Below are 17,017 nucleotides of genomic sequence, written 5' to 3' on the forward strand. Positions count from 1 at the left end.
GATCTCTGTCTGTCAAATGAATGAATAAAATCTTAAAAAAAAGGCTTCTGCCTGAGAGTCTGACTTCCAATCAGCCTAAAACGAAGTGTTAGATTAGATTCCTCTCCTTGGAAAACTGACAGGTCTTGGGGACAGATCAGAAATAAATCAGACTGTTTAGACAATCACAAAGGTTAGGAGACAACTAAGAACCAGGACAAGGGTAAGCTAGAAAGTTCATCTCCCACACATGGCAACTTTTCATCACTGGGAGAAGTAGTTGTTTTGCCAAATATATAGAAACACAGGAAGTCAAGCAAAATGAGGAAATAGAAATATGTTCCAAATAAGAGAATAAGACAAAGCTTCAGAAAAACATTAATGATATGGAGATAAGTAATCTACATGTAATGAACTTAATTTGATAGTCATAAAGATGCCCATGGAACTTGGGGGAAGAATGGAAGAGCACAGGGAGAACTTCACCAGCAACAGGAAGTGTGTGAAAGAGCCAACCAGGAGTGACAGGGATGAAGAATACAATAATTAAACCGAAAACTACACTAAAGGTGTTCAGCATGAGACTGGATGAAACAGAAGATAGAGTCTCTGAAGTGGAACACAAAGCTGCCCAAACAGAGCAACAAAAAGAAAAAATGAGTTCAAAATGTTAAAGATAACTTAAGAAACTTAATGTGACATCAAGCAGGATAACACTCAATTAAAGAGGCCCTAAAGGGAGAGGAGAAACAGAAAGGTGCAGAAAATTTATTTGAAAAAATCATGGGTGAAAACTTTCGTAACCTGGGGAAGAAAACACCACACTGGGATATTCAAATCAGAAAAACAAACAAACAAACAAATAAAAAACACCTCAATGACCCCAACACCAAGCCACATTATAATTTGAGTGTCAAAAATTAATGATAAAAAACAGCAGCAGAACAGCCGTTTATTACGTGCAGGGAAGTGTACCCAGTAGGCTACCAGCAGATTATTCAGCACACGTTTCACAGGCCAGAAGAGAGCAGCATGACGTATTCAGAGTGCTGAGGGTGGCACCTCAGTAGCACAATTGGTTAAGTGTCCAACTTTTGGTTTCTGCTCAGGTTATGATGTCAGGGTTGTAGGATTGAGCCCCATCTTGGGCTCCCTGCTCAGTCTGCTTCAGTTTCTCTCTCTTTCATCCCTCTTCCGAACAAATTGTTAGGGTCGTGATCAAAGGAATGAGACTGATGCAAAGCGAAAGTCAAGCAAAGCTTTATTTCGTGCCAAGCAGTGAAAACCAAACCGACCAGTAGGGGCCATCTCTTACGAAGAGGTGACGATGATGAACCCGACGAGGCTGCTCCCCAGATGAGGCCACTCTGGACGGCACTGCTCCAGGTGATGCCACTCCCCAGATGACGACCCCACAAGACCAACGACTACCCCAACAACTACCCCAATGACTACCCCAATGACTACTATTACTCCCACATCCAGCCTAACAGACCACCTTTATAGAGGTGGTTGAGCCTGGCCCACACACAGGTGGCCAATGAGATTGCAACACACAGGGAAAACAGCATAGTCATGCTCAGTCGGCAATACGGGTGACCAATTGAATTTCAATTCACCACAGTAAATATATGTGCACCCCACTGATTGAATGTCTCCATCTGGCCTGACCTGCCCCTATATCCAGGGTTTGCAAGTAAGATCCTCTGGCTAACCAGGCCCTCATACAGGCCCTCACATTACCCCCTTTCCTTGGAAATTAGTCAAATCCTTGACTTTTCAGCCAGTTCTGTTCTCCTGTTGTAAGGGGTTATATTGAGCATGTAAGACTAACATTTTTATCACTCTAATTTTCTCTTGTACAAATGGCATTAGGGCATTTATAATGCAGGGGCCAAAAATTAACAGTAGTGCACAGTCTGCTGATGAGTTAGCCATTCAATGCTTTGTATAAACTTTTGCATTTTTCCTAATTCCTTTCATCTAATTTCCTGTCTATACTTTACATAAAAAGGTAAAAATAAGAGAAACAATAAACTCACAGTTCTTTTAGTCTTAGCTTTAGTCCACCATCAATGGGGTCTGTCAGCTGTGGCTTCCATCTCTGGGGGGGGCATCCTCATCCTCAGCTCATTTGACATGACCTATATGAATCCAGGTCCTAATGCCTTCTACTTTTACTGCCTTGGTGGTGGTCAGGATGACAGTAAATGGTCCCTTCCAGCGAGGCTCCAAGTTTCCCACTTTAGAGCGACACATCCAAACCAAGTCCCTGGATTGGTAAGGATGTGGTTCCACCTCTCCCTGTCCCAGTGTGGGCAGTCTGGATCACTGCGTGGGATTTTTTTTTAAATATTTTATTCATTTACTTGACAGACAGAGATCACAAGTAGACAGAGAGGCAGGCAGAGAGAGAGGAAGGGAAGCAGGCTACATGCTGAGCAGAGAGCCAGATGAGGGGTTCGATCCCAGGACCCTGAGATCATGACCTGAGCTGAAGGCAGAGGCCTTAATCCAAGGAGCCACCCAGGTGCCCCACCCCCTGCGTGGGCTTTTTTAAAGACAGACTGTAATGCCTGCAGTGACTGGAGTACAGACTGATCAGTCATTTCTGCTAGGGCAACCTCTTGCAGCCGAGGACAGAGTGGGGGGAGGGGGGTCTCCCAAACATTATTTCAAATGAGGTCGCCTTGTTTAAATAGGGTGTACATCGTGCCCTGAGGAGGGCGAAAGGAAGGAGATCCACCAATTCACTGCCAGTCTCCAGAATTAGTTTTGTCAAGGTCTCTTTAAGAGTCCAGTTCATTCTCTCTCCTCGCCCAGAACTCTGGGGCCAGTAGGCACGATGTAGTTTCCAATTAGTGCCCACGGACTTGGCCAATGCCTGTGAGACTGAACTCACAAATGCAGGGCTATTGTCTGACCCGATTGTGAGAGGCAGCCCAAACCTAGGAACTATTTCTTCTAGTAGCTTTTTGGCTACCATTCCTGCCGTCTCAGGTTTGGCGGGAAAAGCCTTTACCCAGCCTGAAAAGTTATCTACAAAAACTAACATATACTTGTGCCCATATTTTCCAGGTTTCATTTCTGTAAAATCTATTTCCCAATAAATTCCTGGTTCCTTACCTCTTTCTCTTTTTCCTCTTCCCATTTTCGTTCTTCCCACATTAACTGTCTGGCATTGAGCACATCTATCAACTACATCCTGAACCATACGCCTTAATTTAGAAACCTGGAACTGCTTGCCTATAAGCTCCTTGAGTTGCGTATCCCCAAATGAGTACCATGATGTATGTGGTCTATTAACTTTTTGCCTAGTCTTCGAGGAAGAATTATTTTTCCTGATTCAGTCTTAGTCCAGTCCCCTTCATAGTCCCATTTAGCCCATTTTTGTAAATATTTTAAATCTTCTTCTGAAGAGTTCGTTTTTTCTGGTAGGGCTGGAGCTGGGAGTGTAACCAGTTCTTACACTGTTTCTCGGGCTGCTTGCTTTGTGGCTTGATCTGCTAATTGTTTTCCTTTTGAAATCAGATCAGTCCCCTTTTGGTGTCAGGGGGAATGCATAACGGCCACCTCTTTTGGGTCCCAAATAGCCTGGAGGAGAGCCAATATTTCTCCTCTGTTTTTAATTCCTTTTCCTTCTGCTGTTAATAGGCCCCTTTCTTTATAGCCCCATGTATATGGAGAGTAGCAAAGGTGTACCTGCTGTCCATATAGATGTTGGCGGTTTTACCTTTGGCCATCTGCAATGCCTTAGTGAGTGCAATCAACCCCGTTTTTTGTGCCAAAGTTCTATGTGGCAGGGCTGCTGTCCAGAGTTTCTGCTCAGGAGAAACTACCGCAGGCCCCACATACCTCTTTCCATTGACCATGTAGCTACTCCCATGTGTGAACAGAGTCATCTCAGCATCTGGGAGGGGAATGTCTCTGAGATCCGGCCTTATCCCTGAAACTTAGGTTAGGACCTCCCCGTAGTCATGTGGGTGGTCAGCCAGCTCCTCTGGCAGCAGCATGGCTGGATTTAGCACCGCTGGGGGCCAGAAGGTCACTCGTGGTTAGTTGAGGAGGAGGGCTTGATACCCCGTCACTCAAGCGTTCGTCATCCATTGGTCTGGTGGAGACCAGAGAAGGCCCTCAATAGCGTGTGTGGTGGTTATGATGAGATTTTGATCCAAAGTCAATTTACTTGCATCCTTGACCAGGAGGGCTGTGGCAGCAATTATGTGGATGCAAGGGGGGAACCCAGCTGCTACTGGATCTATTTCTTGCTAAGATAGGCTACTGGCCTTTGTCAAGGCCCTAGATTTTGAGTCGAATCTCCTTTGGCCACCCCTGCTTTCTCATCCACATAAAAGTGGAAGGGCTTGGTAACATCTATGATGACCAATGCTGGGGCACTCAGTAAGGCTGTTTGTAATTCCTGAAATACTCCTTCAACCTCAGCTGTCCACTTTACATAGTGAGCCCCCCTTTTGCCAGTTGGTAGACAGGTTGGGCAATCTCTGCAAACCGCAGTATCCACAGCCTACAGTAACCCATCATCCCAAGAAACTCCCTCACTTGTCGGGATGTGAAGGGATGGGGGTAATGGGTGATCACCTATTTCCTGGACTCAGACAGTGAATGCACTCCCTCATGGAGATCAAAGCCTAGATAAGTGGCATGGCTCTGACAGAGCTGTGCTTTCTTTGCTGACACCCGATACCCTTTTTCCTGCAGTGTCTGTAAGAGAGCTCTTATCCCCCACAAACATGACTCATAGTCCTCAGCGGCTACTAGCAAGTCATCAACATACTGTAACAGAGTGTCTCCTGGGTTGGAGGTTCTGTACTCACACAAATCCTCATGTAAGGCCTCGTCAAAAATGGTGAGTGAATTCTTGAATCCTTGGGGAATCTTGTCCAGGTGAGTTGGCCTTGAAACCCTTTCTTTGGGTCGGACCACTCAAAAGCAAAGAGGGGCTGAGATATGCGGAAAAATGCATCCGTGAGATCTAATATGGTATACACAGTTCTTTTGGGGCCCAGGAGGGAGAGTAGGGTATAGGGGTTAGGCACCGTCGGGTGGATATCTTCAACCCATTTATTAACTTCCCGCAAGTCCTGATGGGCCGGTACTCCCCAGTCTCAGCCTTTTTGACGGGCAGCAAAGGTGTGTTCCATGGAGATTTGCAAGAAACTAGGATCCCATCTCTTCAGAGAGGGTTAATGTCTTTTATGATCCCTTCCTTTGCTCCCCGGGGGAGGGGGTACTGCCAAATGTGAACAGCCATAACCATTGCCTTTAATTGCACCACTGGAGGTTGTCCCCTGGCTAAGCCAGGGGGCTTCCCTTCTGCCCAGACCTTGGGAAACTCGACCTGTAGGGTTTGGAGAAGGCTCCCCCCCTTTGTTTCTTCTGGTTTTGAGGCTGGCTTTAAAGGAGGTATTCATCTACTGCTGCCATAACACCTGTACAGTGGGTTGTCTCAAGGTTACAGCCATGTCTCCTTCTGAGAACTGAATGTCAGTTTATAACTTGTGGATATCTCTCCCATCAAGTTATATGGGGAATTAGGGAGGACCAAAATTGATGTTTAACTACTCCTGAGGCCAAATTTAAAGTTCTTTCTGTTGTCCATTTATGTCTCTCTGTTCCATTTGCTCCTTGTACCCAGACTTCTTCTCCAGATAGTTTTCCCATAGGTTTTAGTAATGATGAAAATTGGGCTCCCTTGTCCACCAAAAAATCAATTTATTTACCCTCCACTTCCATTTTTACCCGAGGTTCGAGGAGGGCCTCTGAACCATGGCCCCTTCAGTCTCTGATGGCGAACACTGCTGTCTTCTTTTTGGGGCACTCCCTGGCCCAATGTTCTTTTTCCTTACAGTTAGTGCACTGATCTGAATCTAAGTCTTCCTGCCTGCCTTCTCTGTGCTTTGGCTTTTCGTTCCATTTACTATCCCCTACTTGTCTCCTCCCTACCTCATGTAATGTCAAAACCTTAACCAATTTTTTTTTGTCTGTTTTTCATCCTCTTGTGCATCCCTGTTTTTAAACACCTTTTCTGCTATTCCTATTAATTCAGTCAGATTCTTCCTTTCAAATCCTTCAATTTTCTGAAGTTTCCTCCTTATATCTGGGGCTGACTGACTGGCAAACATAAGATTCATTGCCCTCTGATATTTGGGTGACCCAGGTTCGATTGGGCTATACATTTTATAGGCTTCAACAAGCCTTTCTAGGAAAGCTCCTGGAGACTCATTATTACCTTGAGCCAATGTAGTAATTTTAGATAAATTTATGGGTCTCCTTGCAGCTGCACGGAGGCCTCCCAGTAGAGCCTGGCAGTAGAAACATAAGCTCTCCTTGCCTTCATCAGAGTTTGGATCCCAATCGGGGGATTCCCTCGAGCAGTAGTCCTCATTCACCAGGGATTGAGGTCCCTGCCAAATCTATCGCTTATCACCTTATGGGTTTCTCGCATGATGCGATCTCTCTCTTCCACGTTAAAGAGAGCCATAAGGAGCTGTTGAATATCCACCCAAGCAGGTTGGTGGGTAAGAAAAACAGCCTCTAAGAGACTAACTAAATCCTGAGGGTGGACAGAAAAGGATTTGTGCTGGGCCTTCAGTTATAGATGTCAGAACAGGAGAAAGGGATATAGGTTAGGTGGGGGCTCCCTCTCCCATCGGTAGAGCAACTTCATGGAGAGGCAGCATTGGCACAGACAGTACTGATGAGGTAAAGGGAGGCAGAGGGGGATAGAGGAAACGGGAAAGATCAGGGCGGTATCTCTGCTTGGTGATCCTGTAGGCAGACCCCGACCACGTTGAGGTGGACTGGTAAGGCCATCTTGGTACCGAGAGTCAGGATTAGGGGACAGATAAAGGGGGGGATTCCACATCCTCCACATCCGATGGAGGTAGGACGGTCTTCTTCCCCTGTTCCCCCTCATCTGTCTGTTTTGGTTTTGGTGCTCTGACCTGCCTTAGAGGGAGAGAGATAGTTTCATTAGCAGGGGGAAGGTGAGACTTGAGCCATGATGGTGGTTCTTCTATCAGATATTGCCAGGCCACAATGTACAGTATTTGGTCTCAATGTAGATTGAAGACCTCACTGAGTGTGGAATATATCTGAGCCTAGGCAAATGTTCCTTCCAGCTGCCACCCTGTAGAAAAAGTGGGCCACTCTAATGGGCAGAGTGTTTTTAGTTTTCCTGGGTAAACATTGTCACCCGACTGGGTGGCTTTACCTTGAAAATCCTTGAATTGTTCGAGAACAAGACCTAGGGGTGTCACAGGTCCCTTACTCCCCACTTGTCCCATTTCTCCAAATATAACAAACAACACAACAGACAAAAAAAAAAAACCAAAAAAAAAAAAAAAACAAGGCAAAGACAACCGCAGGCCCAGTGATCCCCATCCAGAGCCTGTTGCTTATGGGGATTTCCTTGGTCCCCAACAAACCAGAAAACAGACAACAAAAAAACAAGGCAAAAACAACTGCAGGCCCAGCGATCCTTACCCAGAACCTGCCACTGGTGGGGAATTTCTTTATCTCCTGACTGCCTAGGGGGACTCGAACCCCCTGACAGCCTAGGGTAACTTGAAACCCCTGGGGACCTCCTAGGGGGACCAGAACTCCCTGACCATCCAGTGGGACTTGAACACCCTGGTAACCACCCAGAGGGACTCGAACCCCCTGACCATCCAGGGGGACGAACCCCCTGACTGCTTAGGGGGACTCAAACCCCCTGACCATCCAGAGGGACTCGAACACCCTGGTGACTACCCAGGGGGACTCAAACCCCCTGGCCATCCAGGGGGACTTGAACCCCCTGGTGACTGCCCATGAGGATTCGAAACCCCTGACCATCCAGGGGGACTCAAACCCCCTGACTGCCCAGGGTAACTCAAACCCCTGACCATCCAGGGGGATTCGAAATCCCTGGTGACCATCCAGGAGGAATCAAAGCCCCTGACCGCCCAGGGGTACTCAAAACCCTGGTGATTGCCCAGGGGGACTCTAACCCCTTGTTGATTTACCAGCAGAGGGATGGGGCATCCTTGCATCCACTCCAGCCCTGGGGAGCATGGCTGCATCCAGCTTCTCCCCTGGTGGACTACACTCTGGAGTTCTGCAACCAGTCAGACAGACAGGATCCCAGAAATTCTGATGCTGGCTTAGTTCTTGTCATTTGATCTCAGATAAGCCCCCGATGTTAGGGTCCGTGATCAAAGGAATGAGACTGATGCAAGGAGAAAGTCAAGCAAAGCTTTATTTAGCGCCAAGCATCGAAAACCAAACCAACTGGTAGGGGCCATTTCTTACGAAGAGGCAATGACGACGACCTTGACGAGGCAGCACCCTGGACGAGGCCGCTCCCTGGACAAGGCCACTCCCTGGATGACGCCACTCCAGACGACGCCACTCTAGATGACACCGCTCCCCAAATGATGATCCCGACGAGGCCGACGACTACCCCAATGGCTACCCCAATGACTACTACTACTCCCCCACCACCCAGCCTCACAGACTAACCTTTATAGAGGTGGTTGAGCCTGTCCCACACACAGGTGGCCAATGAGATTCCAACACACAGGGAAAACAGCACAGTCATGCTCAGTGGGCAATAAGGGTGACCAATTGAATTTCAATTCACCATAGTAAATATATGCATGCCCCACTGATTGGATGTCTCCATCTGGTCTGGCTCACCCCTATATCTGAGATTTTCAAGTAAGTTCCTCTGGTTAACCAGGCCCTCATACAGGCCCTCACAAAATAAGTTTTTAAAAACAAGAAAAAAAAATGCTGGCTGACTGCAACCTGCCTTTCTTTCCAGGGTGCAAAGAGAAAAACATTCAACCAAGAATGCTCTACCCAGCAAGGTTGCCATTCGGAGTTAATAGGGAGATTAAGAATTATCTAATTATACAACTAAAGGATTTTATTACCACTAAACTGGCCTTATAAGAGATGTTGAAGGGACTTGTTTAAACTAAAAAGTAATGACATAATTAACAAGAAAATACATAAAAATAAAATCTTAAAGGCAAACGCAACATACAGTATATGTACAGCAGAGGTAATGGGTAAATCACTTATAAAGCTAGAGTGAAGACAAAAATAGTATGTTTAACTAAAACTACAATAATTAGTTAAATTTATATTTTTAAAAGGTCGTGACATCAAAAACATTAAACATGTGGTTCGGAAAAGTCATCCAAACAGAAAGTCAATAAGAAAACATCAGTATTAAATGAATCATGCATACTGGGGTCAATGGATAAAGATATAACACACATCAATACTATTCATCCATAAAAAATAATGAAATGTTGATGGTCGTGGTAACATGGAGAATCTTGAGAGTAATATGTTAAATAAAAGAAAGACAAATACCATATGGTTTCACTTGTATGTAGAATTGAAAAAAAAAGAAACTCAGATTCATAGATACAGAGAAGAGATTGGTGTTTGCTGAGGGGAGGAACTTGGAGGCCTGGGAGGGCGGAGGGATGGAGCCACAGGGTGGGGGGAGGGGCTACTTTTCTTCTGTCCCCTCCCCCTCCCTCAGTAGCCCTTTGTGACCAGACAATAGCTCTGTGATGTGGGCGTGGGGCTTGTGTCTGCACCTCCACACCCAGGGCTCAGTTGCCTGAGGGCAGCAGTGCGATTGGACACTAATGTCTGATAAGGAAAGAGATGGATAATTATCTCTTCCCTCAGGAATTTTTTATTGATGGTTGGCTGAGCTCCAGTCCCACTATCTGGGCAGTTAATGCCATCCTTGCCTTCGTGTGTGGACTGGGGCTCTTCATCTTCTTACTTTCCTATTTCCAGCCTGATCCATCCTCACCACCAGGCAAGAAACACAGCAAGAGCAGGAAGGTAAGGAACCTTTGGCCCAGACCCGGCAGAGTGTGATTCTATCTTCTTTTCTATTATTCTTTCCACTTTTCTGAGTCACCGGAGAGACTCCTGAAATGGGAAAGAATAGAACGGGTATTCTCAGGAGAGAGTAGACCACCATCCATCCAGGACAAGCCAGACTCGGCAGGGGTTAGAGGGACATGAGGATTTCTCCCTGAAGATCTTGGGCCGGAGTCCAGGTGTGGTGGAGGGTTCCAGGACAGTGTACCTAACACAGTGACCAGTGGCGGAGGACCAGAGGCTAAAAGCTGCCTCGCTAGCGGAGGTCAGGCCCCTGAGCACCGGGTCACCAGCCACTGTCCCAGGACAGGTATTTCAGGTGAATCTTCCCCCTTCGGGGCTGATTGAGTGCAGTACTGAGCCCAGGAGGTTCCAAGCAGCAGCTAGAGTGGTGGCTCTGGCCTTGGAAAGTGGGGTCCTATGAGAAAAAGTCCAGCTGTGCCACCAGGTCTGGGATTGTGTGTGTTTCTTGAGCAGAAGAACAGTGGCAAACTTCTCACATAGAATATCCTTCTGTACATTCTTCCAAGAAGGAAAACTGGAAATATTTGTATCCATTTTGAATAGGAAATGAGTAAAACTAAAGAAAATCACAGTCCACCCCCCTTTAGTTAAATGTAGGAAGTCACACTACTCATGAGCAGTGAGCACCTGCTGCTGGAGTGGGTGTCCCAGCCTCCCTGTGTTCTCTTATCTCAGTACCAAGCAGAACCATGGAGAAGGAGCAACAGAAGGCAGAAAAGCCAGACGCTGAAAGGTGAGCATCCGCCACAGCCCTGTGGGCCCCAGTTACACTGTCGCCCCAACTCTGATGGGGCAGTTCCACTGTCTCCAGGACACCAGGGCCTGAACCCATCCCTCAGGAAACAGAGCCCTGTGTGGGGGGCTCCGGGGAGGAAGAGGGGAAAACTGGAAGCTTCCCAGATTTTGCACCAGAACAAAGCCCTGAGGAGCTGGAAACTGGTGTCGCCCAGCAGGGGCCCCAGGGCATAGACTGGGGGCGGAACCTCCCGTTCCCACTGTGGACAAGCTGTTCAACTCCACTCAGATTCTTCTGTGAGGCCACATGGTCCTTCCTCCTCCAGCAAGGTCATGAACGAGGAAGCACTTTGGAAAAGACAAAGACATGATCCACATCATGACCCTATAATCACTGTGTGGGCACGTGGCCTTGAACAGTGCTGTTTGGGGCTCCCGAGTCCAATCTCCCAAAGGTTTCCCATAAAGGGACATTGTACACAGCCTCCTATAAGACCACTGGGCCCCGCCTTCCACTGTGACCTGGTCTCCTGTTTCCAGTTTTCAGAGATTGCCTACATGATCTGGAAGAGGTTCAGGACCTGTTCTCCCTTCTGCAAAGGTAAAGAATCTGCCCCCTTCTCCCCTGGGTGGGCCTCCCCAAGTCTATGGTGTGGACACCACACTGTGGGAAACGGCCTCTGGGGCTGTTCGGTGGGCTGGGAGGAGCCGTGGGACAGATTGTGACCAAAACCCCAGGCTGAGGGACAGCAGGAGCATTGTGACGTGGGTGTGGGGCATGGAGGGCCATGGGGTCCCCTCCCAGCCTCGGGCTGCCGCAGGGGCAGCTCATGCCTCCTGTCTCCTGCAGCCACCTGGCAAGGGTCTCTGACCAGAGGGGCTTTTACCAGTCCTTACGGCAAGCAGTCCCTGGGCAGGTGTGCCGAGTGGTGCCAGCTGGAGCCCGTCAGCCATGCAGGGAGACTGTGGAAGACGCTGCTCCCACCGTGGCCTCATCACCTGCTCATGATCCACCGACAGGGCCCCCTCAGCCTCTGGCCTCCACCCTGCTAGCAATACCTCAAGAAGAGCAAACTAACTTAAAAAAATCCTCCCAGACACAGTGAGAAGGAACTTTCTTCCAGGTAATTCCTACTGGGCCTCTCTCGTTCCAGACATCTCAGGCCTTGGCCATGCCAGCTACCCCATTTTATCCTTTTCCTGGTGGTGGGAAAGGACGAAGTCCTTGTTCTTGTCTGGCACATTACAGCACAAGTGCCAGCATGAACACATCTCCTGCCACCCACCAGATGCCTCTTTCTGGGGTGGCCTTACTAACAGGCAGATAGAGACTCATAACCCTTTGTCTGTCAATCCGGATGTCCAGAAGCTCCCTGAACTACTAATCAGCAAAAGGGTAGAACTGAAGAGTTGGAAGGAGAAATAAAAGTTTGGGTCAGTTTTCAAACAGTGGTGCCCAGATGACCACGTGAGCTTCTGGGGGACTCTGTGGAAGCTGCTGGGTGCTGAGCAGAACACCACCTCCACGCAATCCTCTGGAACATGAAAAAAAAGCAGAGCCACTGGCCCAACCTCAGCTGTTCTCATCTCCCAAGGTCTTGGAAGACCACTTGCAATGGAAATGCAGCCAGCTCTTCTGGGGTCTCCCTCTCTGCACAGTGAGTCGCTGGTGGCCACTGCCTTGTTCTCTACTCAATCTTCTCCATTACAGGCTCCCTCTGTTTTATTCAATGGGACCTCTAATTGCTTGCCAGTTCTAAACCAGGATCAAATATCTTCACAGTTTTCCCATGCCCCACCATTGCTCCACTGTGGGATCCAACCCCAACCCTCAAAGCTAAACTTGCTCCAGCCCCAGGTCCCCCTTGCACTATCTGTCCCAATAAGACCACCTTCTCTCCCATCCCAGAGGAGGAGCAGTGGAGTATCTTGTGCTGCATCCCAGAATAAGACACGATCCTTCATCCCAACTAAAATGCAACATCTGGAGTGGCCCTTGTTGCCAAAGCAACAAGGAAGGGGGAAGCCTTTACCCACTATGGAGAAAAGATCTCCAAAATTCTTTAGCTAAGTCCCTCCCAAGCTTCTGGAGGACCACAAGGCCTCTCAGGCCCACAGATCAGGTTCCACCTTTCAAGGGGACTTTGTCATCTTTAATATCCAGAAGCCACAGCTTCAGAGGAAGCTCAGCAGGGATAAACAGCAAAGCAGCTTGCCCCACAAGGTTCAGATGACTCTGGAACTGAGGTGGCCTCAGGATGAATCCCTGTGGGTGAGTCAGGCACAGAGAGAGCAGGAGCTCTCAAGGCCCTTTGTGTTTAAAGGCAAAAGCAGCCAAGCTACATGGAGGATCAGGTCCAGATACCACAGGAAGTATCAAGCAAGATTCCAACTAGAGAAGAACTTTGGTAAGGGTGTGTTTGGTACGGCAGTGTCTGAAGAGGACACCAACAGGTCTCTCCAGGATCTCAGCTAGGTTCCCAGTGAAGGTTCTGGGAACCAAATCTGAGGAGTTTGGAAGACCCTTGATAAGGGCCTTGGAGGGTGATCCAGGAAAATACTTAGCCAGGGGCCCAGATAAGAAACATCTAGAAAAAACTTTAAAGGTTCATTTGCACAGGAAATTGGGACAGATCCGTAAAGGTCTGATCCCTGTGACTGTGCGTCGATCCTCGTTTGTGGCCAGCCATGCTTTTCCCAAGTCCCAACCCCACAAGGCTCTCAGAAATCTAGCACCCTTGAAGGATTGGAAGGACTGTGTAAACATCTCCCATGAGCTGTCCTTCCTTTGTCCTAACACTCAGCAGAATCTGGAAACACACATCATAAGTTTTCAAGTGAGGCGTAAGTGGGACCTACCTCTCCAAACTGTTGAGCCCATAGATATCAAACTACATGAAGCTCAACACTTGCCCATTCCCCAGTCCCCCTCTCTGTGCTCAGCCACCTTTGTCCCTGGGGCCCCCTCAAAAGCCGAATTTTCCAAGTTCTTGGGGAAACCACCTCAGACCCATCCAGGAGAGAAGGGTATAACTGAAAAGTCTGATACCACTTCTGGGAGCTCACTGCCTGTTCCTTCACCCATATGCGAACAAACCCAGCAGGCCCTGGGAGGGACTTCACCTGGTGATGGTCATCAATCCTCAGAGACGTCTTTATTATGACAGGAGGGCAGATCTCTTTCTCAGGTCTCCATTCTCAGACTCGGAAACAGAACTCTGTACAGCAAGAGTGTTATGGGGGCCAGGAAAGACAACCTAGAACCAAGTCCAAGTTTAGCAATGGCCAGGAATGAGCTAAAAGAGGGGAGAGGGGACAAAGAAGACATCCAGATGGCCAACAGACACATGAAAAAGTGCTCCACGTCAGTCGGCATCAGGTAAATACAAATCAAAACCATAATGAGATATCACCTCACAGCAGTCAGAATGGCTAAAATTAGCAAGTCAGGGAATGACAGATGCTGGCGAGGATGCGGAGAAAGGGGAACCCTCCTCCACTGTTGGTGGGAATGCAAGCTGGTGCTACCACTCTGGAAAACAGCATGGAGGTTCCTCAAAATGTTGAAAATAGAACTACCCTATGACCCAGCAATTGCACTACTGGGTATTTACCCTAAATATACAAACATAGTGATCCGAAGGGGCACGTGTACCCAAATGTTTATAGCAGCAATGTCTACAATAGCCAAACTATGGAAAGAACCTAGATGTCCATCAACAGATGAATGGATAAAGAAGACGTGGTATATATACACAATGGAATACTATGCAGCCATCAAAAGAAATGAAATCTTGCCATTTGCGACGACGTGGATGGAACTAGAGCATATCATGCTTAGTGAAATAAGTCAATCGGAGAAAGACAACTATCATATGATCTCCCTGATATGAGGACATGGAGAAGCAACATTGGGGGGTAGGGGGATAGGAGAAGAATAAATGAAACAAGATGGGATTGGGAGGGAGACAAACCATAAATGACTCTTAATCTCACAAAACAAACTGGGGGTTGCTGGGGGGAGGTGGGATTGGGAGAAGGGGGGGCTGTGGACATTGGGGAGGGGAGGCGAACCATAAGAGACTATGGACTCTGAAAAACAACCTGAGGGTTTTGAAGGGTCAGGGGTGGGAGGTTGGGGGAGCAGGTGGTGGGTAATAGGGAGGGCACGTTTTGCATGGAGCACTGGGTGTTGTGCAAAAACAATGAATACTGTTACGCTGAAAAAAATAAATAAAATGGAAAAAGAGGGGAGGGGGGGTCAGGCCTCACCAGACATGGTAGCAACACTGAAAATGAATCTCGGGTCCCAAACTAAAAGGTCTGAGGGGGCCATAGAGGTGATGGAGGCCAAGAAGGTCCCTGCTTGGAAAGTTGTCTTAAGACCCAGTGGGCTGGCCAACAAACCAGCCATTTATGTGTATCTGAGGAGATCAGGATATCCAGGTGCTAGGAAAAGCCCCTCACGATCTACAGTGTTGGTTGATCAAGATCCAGAGGGGGTAAGCTTTAAAACAAAGGTTAGTAAGGTTGAGCTCCACGAGAAGAGAGAGTCGGAGAATCAGCCTGAAGGCCATACCACTGCTGTGCTTCCTCAAGATTCTCCTAGTGATATCCTCCTTCCAGACTTTGCCACTTTTGTGCTTGTTGAAGACAGTGGCACCATTGTGCTCCTGCCAGACTCTCACACTAATGCTGTCCTTTCTGCAGACAGCTTGACCACTCAAGAGTCACCATCCTGTTCCCAAACTGAGTGTGCCAGTGGAGAGACACCAGCTTCCCCAGTGTCACATAACCTTAGCTCAAGTGGATCAAGCAGTAAGGGGTAGCAAGAGCCCTGTGGACCAATGGTTGATGAACCAAGTGACAGCCAGAGAAACAGTGAGACCACTGATGAGGGAAAGGACCAGAAGAGACACGTGTACAGACAGGTGTACAGAACCTTTGGAAACCAGGACTTCCCAAGCTAGTGAGATAGGCCACCCTCCCCAGGTTCGAGGATCAGGAGAGAGCCTTAGGAGCAAATACCTCTGGCTCGTGCCACCAGAAAAGGGACATGTTTTTTCCAGAAAGCCATTTTAGACAAAGGATGAAAAATTTTCTGCAGTGCCTTAATCCCAATAAAAAAAGGAAAGGACTGGAATGCCCCCTTCAAAAAGGCAAGCCTGCACCAGCTCCTGCCCAGAGCTGGGTGCCAGTCAGAAGCAGATTGGTTATGGACAACAGGGCTGCCAAAACTCAGATGATCGTGACAGCTGTGGGACAAATGCTGGTGGAAAAATTGGGACTCCACCAAGGAATTCGGGCCTCAGAGATATATCAGCACAAGGAATTGCAGGCCCCAGTACACAGGCATTCTTGCCGCCACAGGGCTTTCGCCTCCACAGACCAGAAGAGAGTGATTGGAGGGATAGCCTCCAATCAGCAAGGTACCCCCAAGGGTCATAGCTGTCCCAGCAAGAGCCAGCTGACCAGAGACAGGAATGGCGAATGGGAAAGCCTCCCCAGGGACCTGGGGCCCCCAGGCAGACACAACCAGCACCAACAGATGGCGGCAGATGTCTCAGGTCGACTTCACCATTATCCTACATGCAGGCTTTGAAAATATGTCTCAACTTATCAGGCAGAGAACGCTTCACACATCTTTCCTGGTCAGAAAGACGTCTTTCAAGAAAAAAATCGAGTATATGCAAAAAAAGCCCATTTTTTCTCACATTAGCACATCTTCTGTGTGCTAATGCCTTCCCCATGCCACGATTTTTATTGTTTCCCAAAAATATATGTTTGGTTTTTTTTTCTCATAAGTGGTGCTGGACTTTGTGTGTACCCTGCTTGGGAGGGGGGTGGAGAGGATCAGGGTTTTCTCTCCCCGAGTGCCTGCTTTGGCTTCCCCAGAAGGAACAGGGCCTTGGAGGGCCAGTGACCTCGGGGTTCACCTCCACCCCTTTCCTCACACAACTTCCATTTCCACGACAAAGTGAACAAGACCCAGAATGGAAACTGGCTCTGCCCATCCTCTCCTGCTTTCCTTCCACCTGTAATATGTGTGGCTGTAGGGAGGGTCTGCTGAGGCATAAATCCCGCTTAGGCTCCAGGAAGACAGAGTCCTAGATCAGAGTGGGGCCCACAGTTGGGAGACGCAAGGCTGGCCCTGAGGGCAGAGGTGAGAAGTCCTGCCTCCACCCCTGTCTCCTGTGGGGAGAAGAGGACGGCCACCCCAGGAACCTTCTCTTCACAGAGAATCCCATCTTAGCTCCATGCAGCACCTCTTACACTCAGAACAGCAAGGGACAAGCTTGTTCCTGGAGCTAAGGGTGTGTGGGGTACCAAAGAGACCCCCAGGCACCAGCCTGCCCAGCCC

General features: G+C 48.3%; 1 pseudogene; it reads left to right on the forward strand.

Annotated features, from left to right (window-relative positions):
* The window catches only part of LOC123925697, a 33,231-nt pseudogene extending 16,837 nt beyond the window's left edge, over positions 1 to 16,394 (forward strand).
* The last annotated feature ends 623 nt before the right edge of the window (positions 16,395 to 17,017 follow it).

Source organism: Meles meles, chromosome 15 (genome assembly GCF_922984935.1).
Source record: "Meles meles chromosome 15, mMelMel3.1 paternal haplotype, whole genome shotgun sequence".
Lineage (NCBI taxonomy): Eukaryota > Metazoa > Chordata > Mammalia > Carnivora > Mustelidae > Meles > Meles meles.